Source organism: Cataglyphis hispanica, chromosome 23 (genome assembly GCF_021464435.1).
Source record: "Cataglyphis hispanica isolate Lineage 1 chromosome 23, ULB_Chis1_1.0, whole genome shotgun sequence".
Classification (NCBI taxonomy): domain Eukaryota; kingdom Metazoa; phylum Arthropoda; class Insecta; order Hymenoptera; family Formicidae; genus Cataglyphis; species Cataglyphis hispanica.
In genome coordinates, this window is record NC_065976.1 from 876462 (window position 1) to 892919 (window position 16458).

The 16458-nt window shown below is 34.9% G+C and overlaps 1 protein-coding gene across 2 annotated transcripts in view; it reads right to left on the bottom strand.

The window, feature by feature from the left end:
- The window catches only part of LOC126857932 (acetylcholine receptor subunit alpha-like), a 151439-nt gene that overhangs the window by 45314 nt on the left and 89667 nt on the right, over positions 1-16458 (bottom strand). The gene's annotated exons all lie outside the window — the stretch shown is intronic.

The window sequence follows — 16458 nt, forward strand, 5'->3', positions numbered from 1 at the left end:
TTTAATCCGGGCGTGAAGTGCGGAAAATGAATGGCCATTTCTAGAAATTTGTGAAATAGTGGAACCAAATTTTATCCACCCTTTGTGCCATACGTATTCAATTTTTCTTTTTTTTTTTTTATTATATAAAATCATTTTCTCTTTTTATATAGAAGTGCAGTTTTTGTAGCAGACAGAAATGAAACATTCTTTGCTGTGAATCAATTCAACAAAAGATCTCTCGTCGTTGCAATCTCGCCATTCGTTTATCTTGCGATAGTTGACACGAATAAAACAAATATCAATTATTTATCGAATAACAAAAAAAAAAAAAAAAATATTTTTATATGATATCGAGCGAAGCCTGTCGATATCAATCTTCAAGTTTCGATAAACTCAACAAAGTTTTGCGTTTGAGGCAAAATCGAGTGTTCGAAGATTAAGATCGTTGAAGTATCGAGAACATCTATATTACGCTGAAATTCCATTTTCTAACTTGCATCATTTATAAGAAATCTCACGCCTCTCCCTTTTGTTACGGGATCAATAAGACGATGATTGACGATTGATGTGTCATTAATCTACTCATTCATCACAAGCCACGAAAGCAATAAGTGTTTTCTCGTGTTTGCTAAGTTTTAATAACAATACTAAAAAAATTCGTTATTAATAAAATATTTGCATTTAAGAAGAAAATGATATATTTTCCATCATATATTTATATTTTAAAACGCGTGAGAAAAATGAAATAATAAAAAGTGAGTAAGATTATTTCAGAAAAATCATCTTCAAATAATTTGTCAAAATAAAGATGTTTAAAAAAAAATTGATTGTAAGGATGATACGAAACATATAATGATGGGCAAGAAATAAAATAAGCTGATTACACGGACAAGCAATGCGTTCAAAGGCGCCGTTCATCGCGTGTTCATCTGCAGTTTCGTTGTGTAATGCAATTTCACGCACGTAAAAACATTTCGCACCATCGAGGCCGATGATAATGGCGACCATTTCGCGCAAAGAAAATATAAAAGAGAGAAATAAGAATATCTGAATGATTAAGATTTCAGGATTTTGTGAAATAAATTATTATTATATCAAAAGTCCGATCGTGTACCGAAAGCCTGGATTAAATGAGCCTTAGTGTAACGATTCTTTTCTGGATTATAGGGCAACGTTTATACAATAATACAAACGGAGGAAGAAAATTTAATTAACTAGAATTAGTTGTAAATCCTGTTGATGCAACTGGTTTTAAAGATTTAATTATCTGCAACTCTTCTTGAGCTTCAATTTTGTTTCTTTGTCACGCGCATCGACGAAAAGCCCATGACCTTTCGCTCATGCAATCGGGAATGTTGCTCGTGTATCATCGCGCAAGGGGGAAGTGGTCTTACCGGAAATAGCATCCCGGAGAAGCAGTGGATCGAGATAAATCGGGCTAATGAATTCCACGTTGAAATAGCATCGCCCGATCGGTGGCAATTATCGAGCGACCCACATTTTACGTTGCGGAAAATTCTCGCGGATGCTAAACGCTCGTCATCGGTCTTCGTGGGATAGAAAATAACATCTCGATCCAAATAACAAGCGCCATGTTTTTTCCGATAAAAGCAGCATCACCACGCATCGATTACATACGAAGATATATATATATATATATATATATATATATATATATATATATACGTGCATCGCGTTCTTCGAACAGCTACTATCGAAAGTTCGACAGTGATACTAAAAGCGATCGCGGTATTCTTGGATTTTGCTTTGCCAACTAAAAGTGATTGCACCTTAACTTTCTTCAAAGTGATTCGGATATTTTTCTTCCACTTTATTTAGTCAAATTATAAATACTTAAGATATTTCGAGCTTTGACGTGATCGAATAAAAATAGTAATTTCAGTTTGCATTTTTTTCGATTGTAAATTGACACTTCGAGGGATTTGCATTTATTAAAATTCAAAGTGTTAACAATATTTTGAGAGGTTTTCTCTTAAAATTGGTTGAAATATTTTTGAATTTGATTTGCTGAGCTAAAAAAACAATTAAAGTATTTTTTATCGAATACAAATTTGTCACTTCAATATTTATATTACAAAGATTTTCAAATTTTAAAACTTTTGTCTTATATTTTACATTTGGCGTCCCGCAAGCAACTGTCTCTATTTAAACATGCTTTTACGCATACGATTCGTGCACAAATCTGTTTAAGCATCTTGCGGTTACTTGCGGATCACCTTATAAAATACTGAACGAGACTTCGAGAGTCTAGTCGTTGCAATGCAAATTGACCGAATGGATTAGCTTTGGTCCCGGATTGGATTAACTCTCTGAAACTGATTGCGCAGACGCTTGATTGCAAATAACATTATTATTCGTTATTTCTGCGCGAGCAAGTCAGTCCGCAAAGTTACGCCGATAGTGCGCAACATGCTTATTCTGATTGGATCCATGTTGAATTTTCATGTTGTTCGTGCGGTCTCCATAATTATTGGAGACAATTTCTCAATTCTCAGTATTTGCGCGGAGATGCTTTGTCTCAATCGTGGATTAATCGAGAACAGCGAAGCGAGCATGTTTGGCGAGATACAATGTTAAAATTGAATTTTTGATTTATTTAAGCCAAAATAAAAGTTTTGTTTTCCCAATTTTTCATACATATGCATACTGATTGATCAACAACAAAAAATATTTTTAACGAGAATGTTTATTTAAGCTAAAATGTTTGAATTTCCACGATACAACGGTTATTTAATTTAAGCTTTATAAAAATTAATAGAAAAATAAGGCATTAAGTATACGCGCTAATTGTCAGTCTAAAATATTACTCTTAAATTAAAATAAATTAAAAATAAATTTCATTAATTTATTCCGAGCACCACTTAATCGAAGAGATAACGAATGGCGAGATGGATCATCGACCGCGGTACATTGTCGAGGGTGGTTTTATCGAGGATAACTTCGACAGATGCGCGTTTCTATAGTTCTTTGTCCGATTGTGTCGAGTGGGTCGGTGACCCGAGCATGAATCAGATTAGATCGTAAAGCACCTGGTGCGGCCCCAAGATTGCGGCAAGTTGGAGCGAAACGAGCTCGTGGGACAAGCTCGCCTCAAGCTGTTATGTATAATATGTTTGCGTAATGCTAGCCAAATTGTTCCATTTTCCGGAACAATATCGATCATTTTTCTCGCTTTTCAAGCGCGCACAGCAGGTTTATTGTTATTCTCGTCGTATCGTTTAAACAATCTGTTTCTGAGTAATCTCGTCGCTCTTCTTATACGAAAGAAATGACGCGCAAGTTAAGAAGACAAGAACGTACTACGGAAATTGCGCGAATATGCCCATTCCCAAGAGAATCCTCGAAAAAGGCGATTTTTTTAATCAACGGTCGGCAAACAATATGTTCAGGAATACGGTGCTTCTAAGAAAAGAATAAGATGACTTGAAGAGCAAAAACGAGCTCTTCGTTTCGAAAAGAACTAAACTATTCCACAGATTAAGACTTTTTTCCCGTCATCAGCAAAGTCGCTAATGAGTTAGCTGATTTCGTAGCTCAAAACTTTCTTCACCAAACAAAGCCATGTACACAATTATTTTCAGGTTTTCATAATATTCAATCTGTTAACTCGCTGCAAAGAAAAATGAGATTTTTTTTTTCATTCAACGAGCAAGACTTGTCTTTATTTTAGATCTCGAGTTTTATATCTAGATGTAACATTTACAAAATAAAATCGCGTTTCTGTAACTCAAAATTAAAATGTATGTGTGACATATGATTGTGTAAAAAATCCAGTAATCTAAAAATTTTTAATGTCAGAAAAAAAAAAAAAAAAAACCGTAATATTATATAAAACCCAAATATCCTGCGTAATATTATCTAAAATCTAAACATCGTGTTTTTTTCGGAATTATCAAATTATCGACATGACATAAACTAAACAGACTTAACGTTATATGATTATTTCGTTGTGATTCTAGATCCTAAGATTCTAAATCCAACTTTCAATAGAGGCAATAATTTCTCATTATTATTTATCTTCCTTGAAATGTAATAAAATATTTGATCGTTTTACGAATAATAACTGTGAAAAATAAAACACAAAGTACTACCTCGTCGTATGATTATTTAGCTAAACTGTCATCAAACAGGCAATAGTATCACTTTGTTACGAAAGGTACATATAAAAAAATTTAATAAAATTTCCGGAAATTTAAATTCTTTTACAGACAATTTGAACATAAAGTGCAAAAAACGGAGACACAAATGCAATACGTCATTTGAAAAAAATCTTAAAAAAGCATACGCGGAAGCAATACTTGAATAAATCCCACAAATATCCGAATTATATCCGTAACACGCTTTAAAGAATGAGCACGGAAAACGTCAGATGCGTTTAAATCATAACGCGAGGAGTGCAAGGCGCGGCGTTCGCCGCTTAACCGAGTTTGACACGATGCGACCTATTTTCGCGAGAAAAAGAAAAATTGCTAGTCCAATTTAGAAAAAGTGGGGTCGGCGGACGCGGAAGTAGAGCTGAAAATCCTGGCAATTTTTCACAGCCCACCGCATTCTACTCGTTGACAGACCATTTCCAACGCGCATGGAACGTTAACATAAAATGCACAATTATCGAAATGTCCCTTATTCTCGTCCTACGCATTTGAATGATGAGCGTTTTATCATATATTTTTTTCTCTTCTTTGCATCGATAACAAATAGCATAATAGAAAAATAATATCTAATCCGAGAGTAAATGTTGTGATATAAAATAGATATAAAAAAAATACTTACATAATGATACATTAAATTTTAATAATTTTTCACATGTATTGTTTTTTTTTCTTATAATAATCATTTCTAATAATTAAAAAAAGCATCAATCATCGTTGCTACGTTTACTAGAGTTCCATATTATATAAATAATAATACTTTTATAAAACATTATTCCTATCCGCTCAAGAAAGTTATTTAAAAGAGACATATCCCGAGGGACAAATTGAACCGACTTTTTGATAGACGTACTAGATAGAAGTACGATTGTGAGTAACTTGTTACTTTGGTCCCTGTGTTCGATAAGAGAAACTATGAACTACACAGAGAACTTTTACGAAACTCCGTCCCCCTTTGATCGTGACGATTTACCCGTAAAATCGAGGCGTTCCTTTGGAACGACAGAAAACAGAAGCCCCCTTTTCGATTCAAACGTTTTTCCCTAACGATATTGTTGAAGCTCAAATTGGTACGCTCTCCTCGAGTATACATATTCACACCGCGTCTTTAAAAACTCGCTCTACTTGATTCTGAATTTTAATATTTCTTTCGTACCTTGTTAAATCGTTGCATATAATGTATTGTTTTTCAACCAATATTTAGCACTCGTCTATTTTACTTTGTTATTCTTCGCACGAAAAATATTATTTCAAACATAATACACAGAAAGTTCTCTATATTTTCAATATTTTCCATAATTGAAAACAGCTATTTTTAATTAAAAATTAAAGAAAAATGATATTGGACCAAGATAATTTCGTACGAATTACATCTAAAAATTAAAAATTTAATATCTTTTATTTTTAGTCAATAAAAAAAAAATAATTGATTTTAATGGAAACATAAGGGCATGCTTTACATAATGATCAATATAACCGATTATATAATCGATTATAGTAGTAACTTTCTTGGGATTAAAAATTCGGGGGCTAAATTGCATGTTTGGCGATAAATAAAAATTGGCAATTGACGTTTCTTTACATCGCGCTGATAAATCTAGGCTATTAACATGGTTAACGCCATTAACAGCGCGCGATACACCACTTGAGGGGATGGCGTAAAGGACGCTTCCTTCACACCTGCCGTGTCCCTAGCGACACGTTTACCGTCCCCCTTGTTGCGTTACATTCACACTTGCAGCCCTTCTAGAGACAGAAAGCTTTCCTAGCGCGCAAGCACATTAACGCTTTGCTACGCGCAACAACACATCGAGCTTGCGGTACTTGGCTTTTACTATCGCATAACGTACACTTACATACACCCAACAATGATAAACATACATAATTGTGTTTGGGAAAGTGTAAATGGATCGTGGTTGAGTAAACTGCGTGTCTACGGGGTGGTCCGAAACTCACGCGCGAATGGAAACTTCTAAGGAGAGAAATTATGAGTGAGTAATCTCTAAATAGTGCAACCTTCTCTAATAAACAGATCTAGCGATTTTACATTAAACTCTTTACTTCTAATAGGTCTTCGTCGTACCGAGCGATCCGTTTCAATGCATGACGGATCTCTTTCGCGAGCGATATTCCGAATGTCTATCGTGTTCTGCAATTCGCGTATGAAAATCTGCTGAAATTCCTTTTCGAGAACGACGTGGAGAGATGGGTGTGGCTTTAAGGTGCCTGGCAGTTTCGGAACAGCCTGTACGTGTGTACACTGACTTTGTATAAGTGTGATTTTGTATATATCTTATAAAATATATGTATATTACGTGCGAACGTGTGCATGTGTGAGCATAAACTGCGTGTAGAACGCGGTTGGTTGCAATCGCGGCGCGATGCATCCTTTTTTCATCCTCTCGCCGTGTCGCCGTTATCCACAAAGAAGTATTGCAAAGCTTGCTGTAGATTAAGTTCTAAGCTTCAAATAAAAACTCTTTCCCAAGTAAAGATTTTTTTCCATTCTTTTCCGTCGTATAAATTTAACGAGAGCAATATAGAATGTGTTTAAATTAAGTTGTCGTGCTTGACTAGCGTATTCCTTGATAAATGTGAATTTTCTCTTAACAAAAGTTTAATTAAATGTCGGTTTTAAAATCGTTTAATTTTCTTAATTTTCCAAATTTATTAAAGAATGTAATGGCAAAATTTAATTTAAGGATAAATTTCAAATCACTTTATACATAGACTGATAATATTCTTTATGTAATCAAATAGCTTGGGAAAATAAAAAAGATAATAGCAACATAACTCAGCCACAATTGTCAGAGAAATAAAATAATATCATTTTTGTACATGCACTTGCGCTCAGTTATCTTGATACAAAGTCAAGTCTCTTCTGATTGCATCGCGGAGAATGCATTTTCAATGTGACGCGTAATGTATCTATATGTACATGTATGTGTACATATGTGATGAGTGTCATGCGCGTGTATATACGTATATGTGTGTATTATATTTTTGTACGAAGTGAAAGCGGAACGTACAAAGGCGCCGACGCCTCTATGGAAAATCGAGCCCCCATGGAAAAGGTATAAAATTCGTGCGCACTATTCGAAGAAATAACGGCGTCAATCGCCGCTTTCAATATAAATGTCTTAATTTTTTGCTCTCCTCTCTCTCTCTCTCTCTCTCTCTCTCTCTTTCTTTCTTTCTTCCTCTCGTTTATATTTCACATTGTCCATAACACACAGTCCGTTATATGATCGGATTGAGAGAATTCCGTCCAGGAGGCGTAAAGGCCATTTCTTACAAAGACCATTTCTTGCAATCGTCTTTTTATAGACGTTTATCGGTAGGAACGATAAATGATTACTCTCCTAGTTTCGATTTTTCCGTAAAAAAAATTCGCTTGACGCGAACGCGATTACAGTAATGTAAAAGCTCTTTCTTCTTTTTACCTGATAATCTTCGCTTAGATTAGAGCAACCCTCCCACTCCCCTGAAATAGTCTCTGATTCACCTGTATTTAATGATAATTGTATTGGAATTGTATTGAACGCGCTATCGATGATTACAGTTTGAACTCCACTAAATATTTTATCTCCCGTTCTTAGATGATAAAATATTGATAAAATAATAGACATTAAATCGAAGCATATATTAGTTAGCATATATCCTCAGATCTTGCAAAGATACTAAATAAATTTAATACTTTTTTTTTGGTTCAAAAATAAAAATTAATTTTTTAATAAAAATTATTTAACATGCGCTATTTTTTTCAATATACTTATCACCAAAAATATAATACAAGTAAGTAATAATGCAAGTTGCATTTTTTAATATAAATAAAATATTTAATTTGTAACTGTTGCCCTTAAACTTTACTCTGCTCTCCTTCTTTTCTCTGAATATAAAATAATTCTTGTGAGAAAAAAAAATTATGTATTCTAATTAAATAAAACTGAAAATGCAGATTTTACTAGAGAGACAAAAAATTTTTTCAAAAAATAATATATCCATAGAAACTAAAAAAAGAACTTTTATATATATAATTATGAGCTTTCTCTGAAATCATGAAAGAGCCTTGCAATGTTTTAAATTAACAACACAATACATTAAATTTTTTAAAAATGTTCTAACTAATAAACTCTCCAAGTTTGACATTATACAAAAGAAAGTTTTGTAATCAGCAAAACATAATATTGAAGTTCTCTCTCTTCTCTGTATTATTTCGTTATTACCAAACCAGTTCATAAGTTGAGAAATTTAGAAGCTAAATAAAATACACATATAACTTATTATTTAATTAATAATATAAATTTTTTTGTCAATAATTATTTGCCGAGAATTTTATTTAATTTGTATCACAAAGAACATTTATATAATAAATATATATGTATGTATAATATAAATTCTTATGTACCAACTGATCTGCAATATTTCTCAAAATATCGAATATATTTTTAAGCAAATGATTTAGCGTCACAACAGAAATCAGTTTCTACTTTGAGAAGAAAATCAGACTTTTTCAAAGAAATGTCCCTGTATATTTAATCCAGAGTCCCTATTCTATATTGTCAAATGGACGCAAGTGTTCATCCGACATACAGTTTAATCATACATTCTAATGCGCTTATAGGATTTCACGGTAAACGCGTGTGATCGACGTATCGCGAGCCTGATGGCGTGTAAGGTCGATAGGATGGATAGTCGATGGTGCGTCGCGTCGCGTCCGTCTCATTGGATCCGGTAAATATCTGGAAAGCACCCTCTGACCCGGTCACGTTGACACGAACCACTCAACAAGTCAACGGACTCACCGCCCTCGCCGCGCTGCTAAGTTAAAGCCGCGCGAAAGCACTATACTTTCCCCTAAGGGCCCCTTAAAGGGGATGCGACCTTTCCGCGTGTTCGCCCTGATAGCTCCCCCTCCCCCCCCCCTTCTATCCGCGGTTTCCCGCGATGAATGCCCTGTCGCTCGTGAAAGCCTATTCGAATGGAACAACTTTTGATGGCGGTACAAGTTAGCGCGATCAATCGCTGATACTGTTTCATTTCGAATCGGAGTGAAGTTGTAAAAGTGTTCGTAAAAAATATCAAACGAAAAAGCCAAATGATATAATAAACGTCACATTTCTCGATCTTTATAAAAATGGATGAAAAGTATTGCGCAAAATGCAGTTTACGATATTGACCGGGGTTTATTGCTGCGAAAAGTGATTCTTTTCCTTGAATTGGTTAAGATTAAAAATTTCTTGTGAATTTTCTCTACGATATTGAGAAATGTCAAGTCTAATGTGATTTACTGTGATATAAATTTAATTTAGTTTAATGTTTAACAGTTATCCTCGATTTGATTGCCGTTTTCGCAAGTATTATCTATCGTCGAAACTTCTGCTATAATTCTTTACGTTTTAATTTTAATACGTGATATAATCTCTCATCACTTTAATAATATGAAAAATGTTTAAAAACAATTTTTTGTAAGTGATTGCACTTGGATACTGAAATAATAAAACCGTACAATCGATGTGCAAAGTGTATAAAAAAGGAGAAAAAAATATTTATATAAAGCGAGCGTAATAAATGTGCGCAAACATATATGCATAAATATGCATATTGAAAGCAATATTTTTGGCGGTGTACTCTGGAAAAACATTGTCTTTTGCAAGCAAATTTTATATTCAATTTTATGCAGAAAATCGTTACACTATGTAATTCATTTATTTAAAATCTTGTGCATGGGTCTTCGATAAATACTGATATAATTCTGATACTTCGACATAATTCTGATATAACGTTATTTATTTAACGAGATATTTAAAACGATTATTAAATTGTTTTATAAAAAATCGAGTATTATAATTCATTAAAAATTATTATATAATTCTTTAAAAAAATCCGTGACTAGAAAAATATTCTTTGCTTTGCCAGAATATTTTTTTGTTTCTTCATTGCAAATATAATAGAAGACTTCCCGTCTAATCAGATTCGGATCAAATGTCTTGTCGCGTATTGGAAAATAAATTAGTGCGAAAAGTCTTAATCAACGATATGAACGTACCCGGCTTCACTTATCAATTTGATGTTGACATCGGTTATCCCGACATTGTTATCACGTTATGCTGCTAGAAATATAATTTTTCGATGCACACAAAGCGAGTTATCACAGTCCGTTGATTGCAAATTTACAACGAATACGTTGAATTGGATTGACAAATCAGATGGTGTTGATTTCGCATCGCTTAAATCCTTTATATCGATAACCGATGGATGTGAATAAAAAAATCAACAAATAATGAATTAACAAAAATAAATGCTTTTTCCTAATTATGTCTTTTTCTAATAATATTTATCAACCACATCTATGTAAATGATTTTTGTCTATCATCTTTTCTCATAATTTTTCTATGTATTATAAATTTAAAAATATTTCTCAACTGCATTAGCGCGATTGCTAATCAATTTGTATAACAATCTTTAATGTAGAGTAATGCGTTTAGAGAGTTGAATTCATTATTAAATTATCATTAAAAAAAAAGCAAAATAATCTTGCGAAAGCTGAGGATATAACCCATTTCTTTTTTATTTTAATGCGATTAACATTTATATTTCTCTCTTATTTATTGTTGTTTATTATATATTATGTATATATAATAGTATATTATATATAATATAATATATATCACTCTTATTATCATGATTTTAAAATGGCCGTTATAAAATGATTCCATTTATCTCGTAGAGGGATGCGTTTATTTCTGATCCGTACGATCTCGCTTCGATTGAGAGAACGAGCGGAAACTGAACGCCATTTGCGGGACTCGAAGGAATCCAGGAAATTGAATTATTATCGTCTGTCCGTTCCGAAGCTCGCGTGTGTCCGATTCGGATGACTGATCCGGCAATAACTCGTGCAAGAGTTGTGCGTTTCCACGGACAATCGACATCGTAGTAGAGCGGATAAATATCGGAACCGCCGAGAATCACTCGGCCGCGATATCCGACCGGTTGAGCAAAACGGTTCATTGACATGTTATTTTTTTTCTGCCAACGCGCAAAACCAACGTAACGTACGCGGGTTGACTGACATAATCGAGTTGCGATGTGATTATTGGTAGCGCTAATAAAGTTATACAGGATGTTTCGTTCGCAATTCCTTCCATCTGCGATTTTTTTCTATTCTCTGAACAAATTACATACGCCACACCGATTGCCTCGTGCTCTAAATATTTTGATAACGACAATTAACAATTAAAATAAAACTTGCATGTAACAGAGAAACGTCGTCATATATTCTAATCATTATCGACCCAACCCGACATCCTACGCTATTAATGGCATCGTTATAGAACGAGAGCCCAAATTATTCGCTCACAGGTCACACGGGTGAAGTAGCGCGCTGACCTCGCATCCACGATTTTATTTATGCAACGCGCAAATTGTTCGATACTATGCAACTGCTAATTAGCCGGGTCTCTAATTTATCGGACAAAGACGACGAATAAAATTACTGCGCGTAGAGCGAGGAATATATTATGTCAGTCGAGAAAGAGAGTTTCCCGGAAAGTGTTACGATAACAAAGTATCGTTGGGATCAGAACATTGGAGATCATGATTTATCAGCGCATCAGATCGCGACCGCGGAACAAGCATCCGATATTCATTCCACGGCTTGAGCTTTATATTATGTATCATCTCTCTGATAACCGTAGATGAGACCGAAAGCCGGCTCAGTTGGCGTAGATATAGACAGGAATGAACGCACAGAAGCCGCCATGTACGTATAACGGAATATCGATCCGTCCTTTATCGTCGCAATAAAACACGCCGACAGGAAGAATGGTAGGAGAGACGGAAGGTCAAATTATCTCGCGACTGGATTCGCCGGACTGATAGAACGCAAATGGAGCTGTATTCTGTATATACAGAATAAATATTTTTAACAAACTGTTTCTCTCCTGCGATCTTTATGCAATATACAAGGTGGACCCAAACGTTTCGACCAGACGTTGAGATTTTATAGGAAATTTAATCCTGAAGAAAAAGTTTCTTTAAACATGGATCGAAAAATACTTCCTTAAAAAGTTAGCGATCGAAAACTTCTGAAATCACAATTATTTTATACATTTTTATAAATATCGGAGAAAGTATGCGTTTTTTGACAAAAAGTACCGAAACAAAAGTTGTAGAGAATTAAATTACCTTTCAAATGAGATCAAAATGATTGCAGTTCGTTCCATTAGGTTTTGAGATAATCAGCTTTTTAAAAAGCTTTACCGTCAATAGCCGACAAAACACTTGTTTGTACATTTGAATTATATCTGATTATCTCAAAACCTAGAACGAACTATAATCATTTTGATCTCATTTAAAAGATAATTTAATTCTCTACAACTTTTCTGGGGGTTAATTTTTTAAGGAAGCATTTTTCGACCCGTATTTAGGGAAACTTCTTGCTCAGAATTAAACTTTCTATAAAATTTCAGAATTTAGCCGGAAATCTAATTTATTTGAGCCCATCCAGAATTGATTTTTCGACAATATCCAGATAATCGAAAATTTATAGTTTGAACGTCAGAGAAATATTGATAGAAAATCATAGAAAGACGTACATTATGGTTTTCCGGAAGCCAAAATTAATTGAGCGCCATTATCGAGAGATAAAAATTTGCATGCATTACACGCGGTTCTACCGGTCCTATGAGAGAAATCCGTAGCGATTTGTCCTACACTTTCCTGTTTAATTCTATTGACAAAACTAACAAGCGACGCACCGCTGCAAAAACGCAAAAATTTCGCGACGAAGTTTTAACGATGTACCGTGGGAAAGCGCGTACGAATTTATGGATAAACCCGCAAATATTTTGATGAAACATACGTACCAAATATTAATTATTATATTGGTTGCATTACGTATCAGCAAGCGTACAATGTGATATCAATATATAATGCAGTCTTTTTGAAAGAGATTTAACTTGTAAGTATATAATAAAGTCGCAAGGGATGCATTGTGATATAAAATAATCTCACATGTGTATTGATCGACTTTGTGTAGAACGACTAGAAGAACGATAAGAAAAATTCATACATATTGTAGATGAAGATATGTGTTTCTTGTGCATATTAAGGAGCATTACTGAAACCGCTGTTTGAAATAAGAAACATGAGACGAAATTTTTTTTTAGATGAAGAAAATTCAACGTGTCAATCTGGACTGAAAAAGGAACTTTGACGCTTGCGTTTCAGTTGGCTAAAAGGTACCGAGTCTGCTTTGTTGCTAAGTGGCTTTTAATATTACAGCTCTCGTGGAATGCAATAAAAATTACCTTTTTAAGGGAGGGACACTTTACGTCAGGTCGTATTCTTTTCGCTGGGAAACGAGAGTTTTAATTGCGAACGAGAAATTCGAAAAGCATCGCGTTGCGCGACTGACGGCTCTTTTATATCGATCGCGTCTCGATCGTCCTACTTTTCTCGCATGTCCCCTGATCCGGTCTAGACAGATAAATTGCGTTGTCGACATGCGTTTAATTGCACGCTCATCGGATCAGCGTTGGTCAAATTTAGAATCGAATCTATGCGATGCGATTGATAAAATAACAGATTGCTTTTGGAATGTCTGTTTAATAGAATGTAAAACTAAATAGCGGATATTGGAGAGAAATCCATTATATATTTCGATTTAGGAAATATTATAACCTGTAGTATTTTTCGTATACTTCGTATTCATCTCTCAATTACGTTCCTTCGCGAAAATGTTGATTTCCCTCACGGATTTAACTATGTTTTATTATTATAAATGTTTAATTATTATAAATTAATAGAGGTAAATAAAAGGCTGGCGAGAATGCATCATAAAGTAAGTTGCATTCCTGGAAATATAAAACAACGAAACCTCAATATATAACAATTAGTTTAAAATGAACAATGTATCATCGTTGAAAGATAAATTACTATCTCTATGACTATCACAGTCATAGAGGAAACAGAGTGTCTCTGTAGTGGCACACGGGTGCATGTAGCTAACATGTCTCTCGTTTCGTGTGTCATGGTGTTTCGAGATACTTGTCGCGACATTTTATACCTTTCCCACGTGTATCGAGTAGTGTCTTGTAAATAGAACAGGCTAGAGAAACAAACAATTATAGAATCCACGGCCGGCGTTACCGATCAATTTCGCGTGATCGCGTCTTTAACAGTCTCTAAAAATCCGGCTGCTTAATAAATATGAATGAATGAAAGGAAATGACTAACCGGAAGCGAATATTTCGCTCTCTTCGGCGTGAATCGTGACATCCTTCGACGTATCGCTCTTCTGCTTACTTGTCGAAGCGAGGATCGAAGAGATTATTATATCTCTTTTATGTCGCGCAACGCAATTCTTACAATATTTTATTAGCAAAGCCCGATAAATTACTCGCGGATTTTTATGCTGCACGAATATTTTGTTATGTATTTATGAAATTGATATATATATGATGCACATGGATTCGCAATTTTTTTTTTTTTTTGTCGAAACATAAGCAAAGAGAATCGCGAAAGAAATGAAAATTTGAATGAAAGCGATTCGTCTAAAAATATCGTCGGGGAATAAAAATTAAACAATAGGCGATATTTGCTGTCACCGGAAACACGATCGGCTATTTTCATGCCATTTCCTACTGTTGTCGCCGTCTTCTTCCAATCACCGAAATTAATCCGCAGTGCAACAGGATATACCACCGCTTAACAAACATCGACGCGACGATTCCATCCGACATGCAACGGTAAATCTCTCGAATCGTTCGTACGCGTACTCCATTACAGTCTGACATCGTGGACACCGGATAAGCTCGTCGATCCTCGCCTAGACAGCAAACACGAGCCGCATTGACGGATGCGTTTAGGTAGCTCGCGAGCTCGCCCGATTTCTCGGACGCATCGTAGAACGATATGAGAACGAGCCGACCGTATCACGTCGTATCACGATGGAGAATGGTGGTCAATAAAATAACACTGCAGTCCACACCACGTAACAATATCCAAATATACGTATGTATATTTATAGGGTGCCCCGTATATTCTTCTTTTATTTATGAATTTCTCGATCAATTTAAAGTTGATCTTCTCAAACATATAAATCGAAACATCGTTAATGAATTTTTAGTTATCAAAAACGTACGAATTATCATGCATCGTGCAAACAAGTAACAAAAGCATTTATTCTTCGTTCAATCTCAAGAGTTTCAATTTAAAATTTAAAAGTTAAACAATTAAAAATAATTAAAAAGAAAAGAAAAGAACAGATCGACTTGAAAAATTGATAAAGAAATCCAATGATCTGGAAGTGCGGAGTATCCGGCGCACCCTATATACATGCGTAGAGATAAACGGATGAATATATAATATAAATATATGTAAATATATGTATCACGTGACGTCCAAGACTAGCGCATCGCAGGAACGATTACGGGTGTCGAGGAAGGCATTCTTTGACAATGAGAACACAAAATGGAAAAAACGAGCTAAAGGATAACGTTAGAGTAGACCGATGATGAGCAAATATTCTCGAGACTAAATGCTGCGTTTCTCGTGCTCGTTGCGTTGTGGTAGTGCGGCACCTTAAAGCCGTCATAGGTCCAGGAGCCTAACTTCAAAACACAGGTCTGTACGTCGTATGGAAAGAACTCAACGTCGATGGAGCAGGAAGATTTATATACGGCCGGCGGTTGCCACACGACCAATCCCGAATGGTAGACCGTGGCCTTGGTCATCAGCGTCACCTCGTAGTTCCCATCGGCGCTGGAATCACCGAAGAAACGAGCCGAGCGTGATCACGATGGGCTCGTAGAGAAGGTCTCCGGATGCTGCCGCCTCTCTCTCTCTCTCTCTCTCTCTCTGTCTCTCTTTATCTCTATCTCATTCTCCTTCATTTGAGCGGTTTCATGTATCGACGGATGCATTCACACGATTATCATGATACATTCGCCGTTTCGCAAAACGACTTTTTGATCGGAGATTTTGAAACGGAAAATCGATACCTCGATCAACTCGCGAAGGGCCGATAGTTTCAAAAATTTATATAAATTTTTTCATCTTTTAATAAAACTGAGAATTATGATGTTTCTTTTGAATCAAGATTTTAATCAGAATAATGATTATTTGTAATAACTTGTATTTATTACATCTAAATTTATATTTATAATTGATCTCTATTGTTTTCGAAAAATACTCGATTTTATACATATATATAAAATCGACTTTTCTTCTCGATCTACGATTCATCTCGTATAATTGTCCGCGCGACAGCATTACGTCGGCGACTATGTGACAGCAT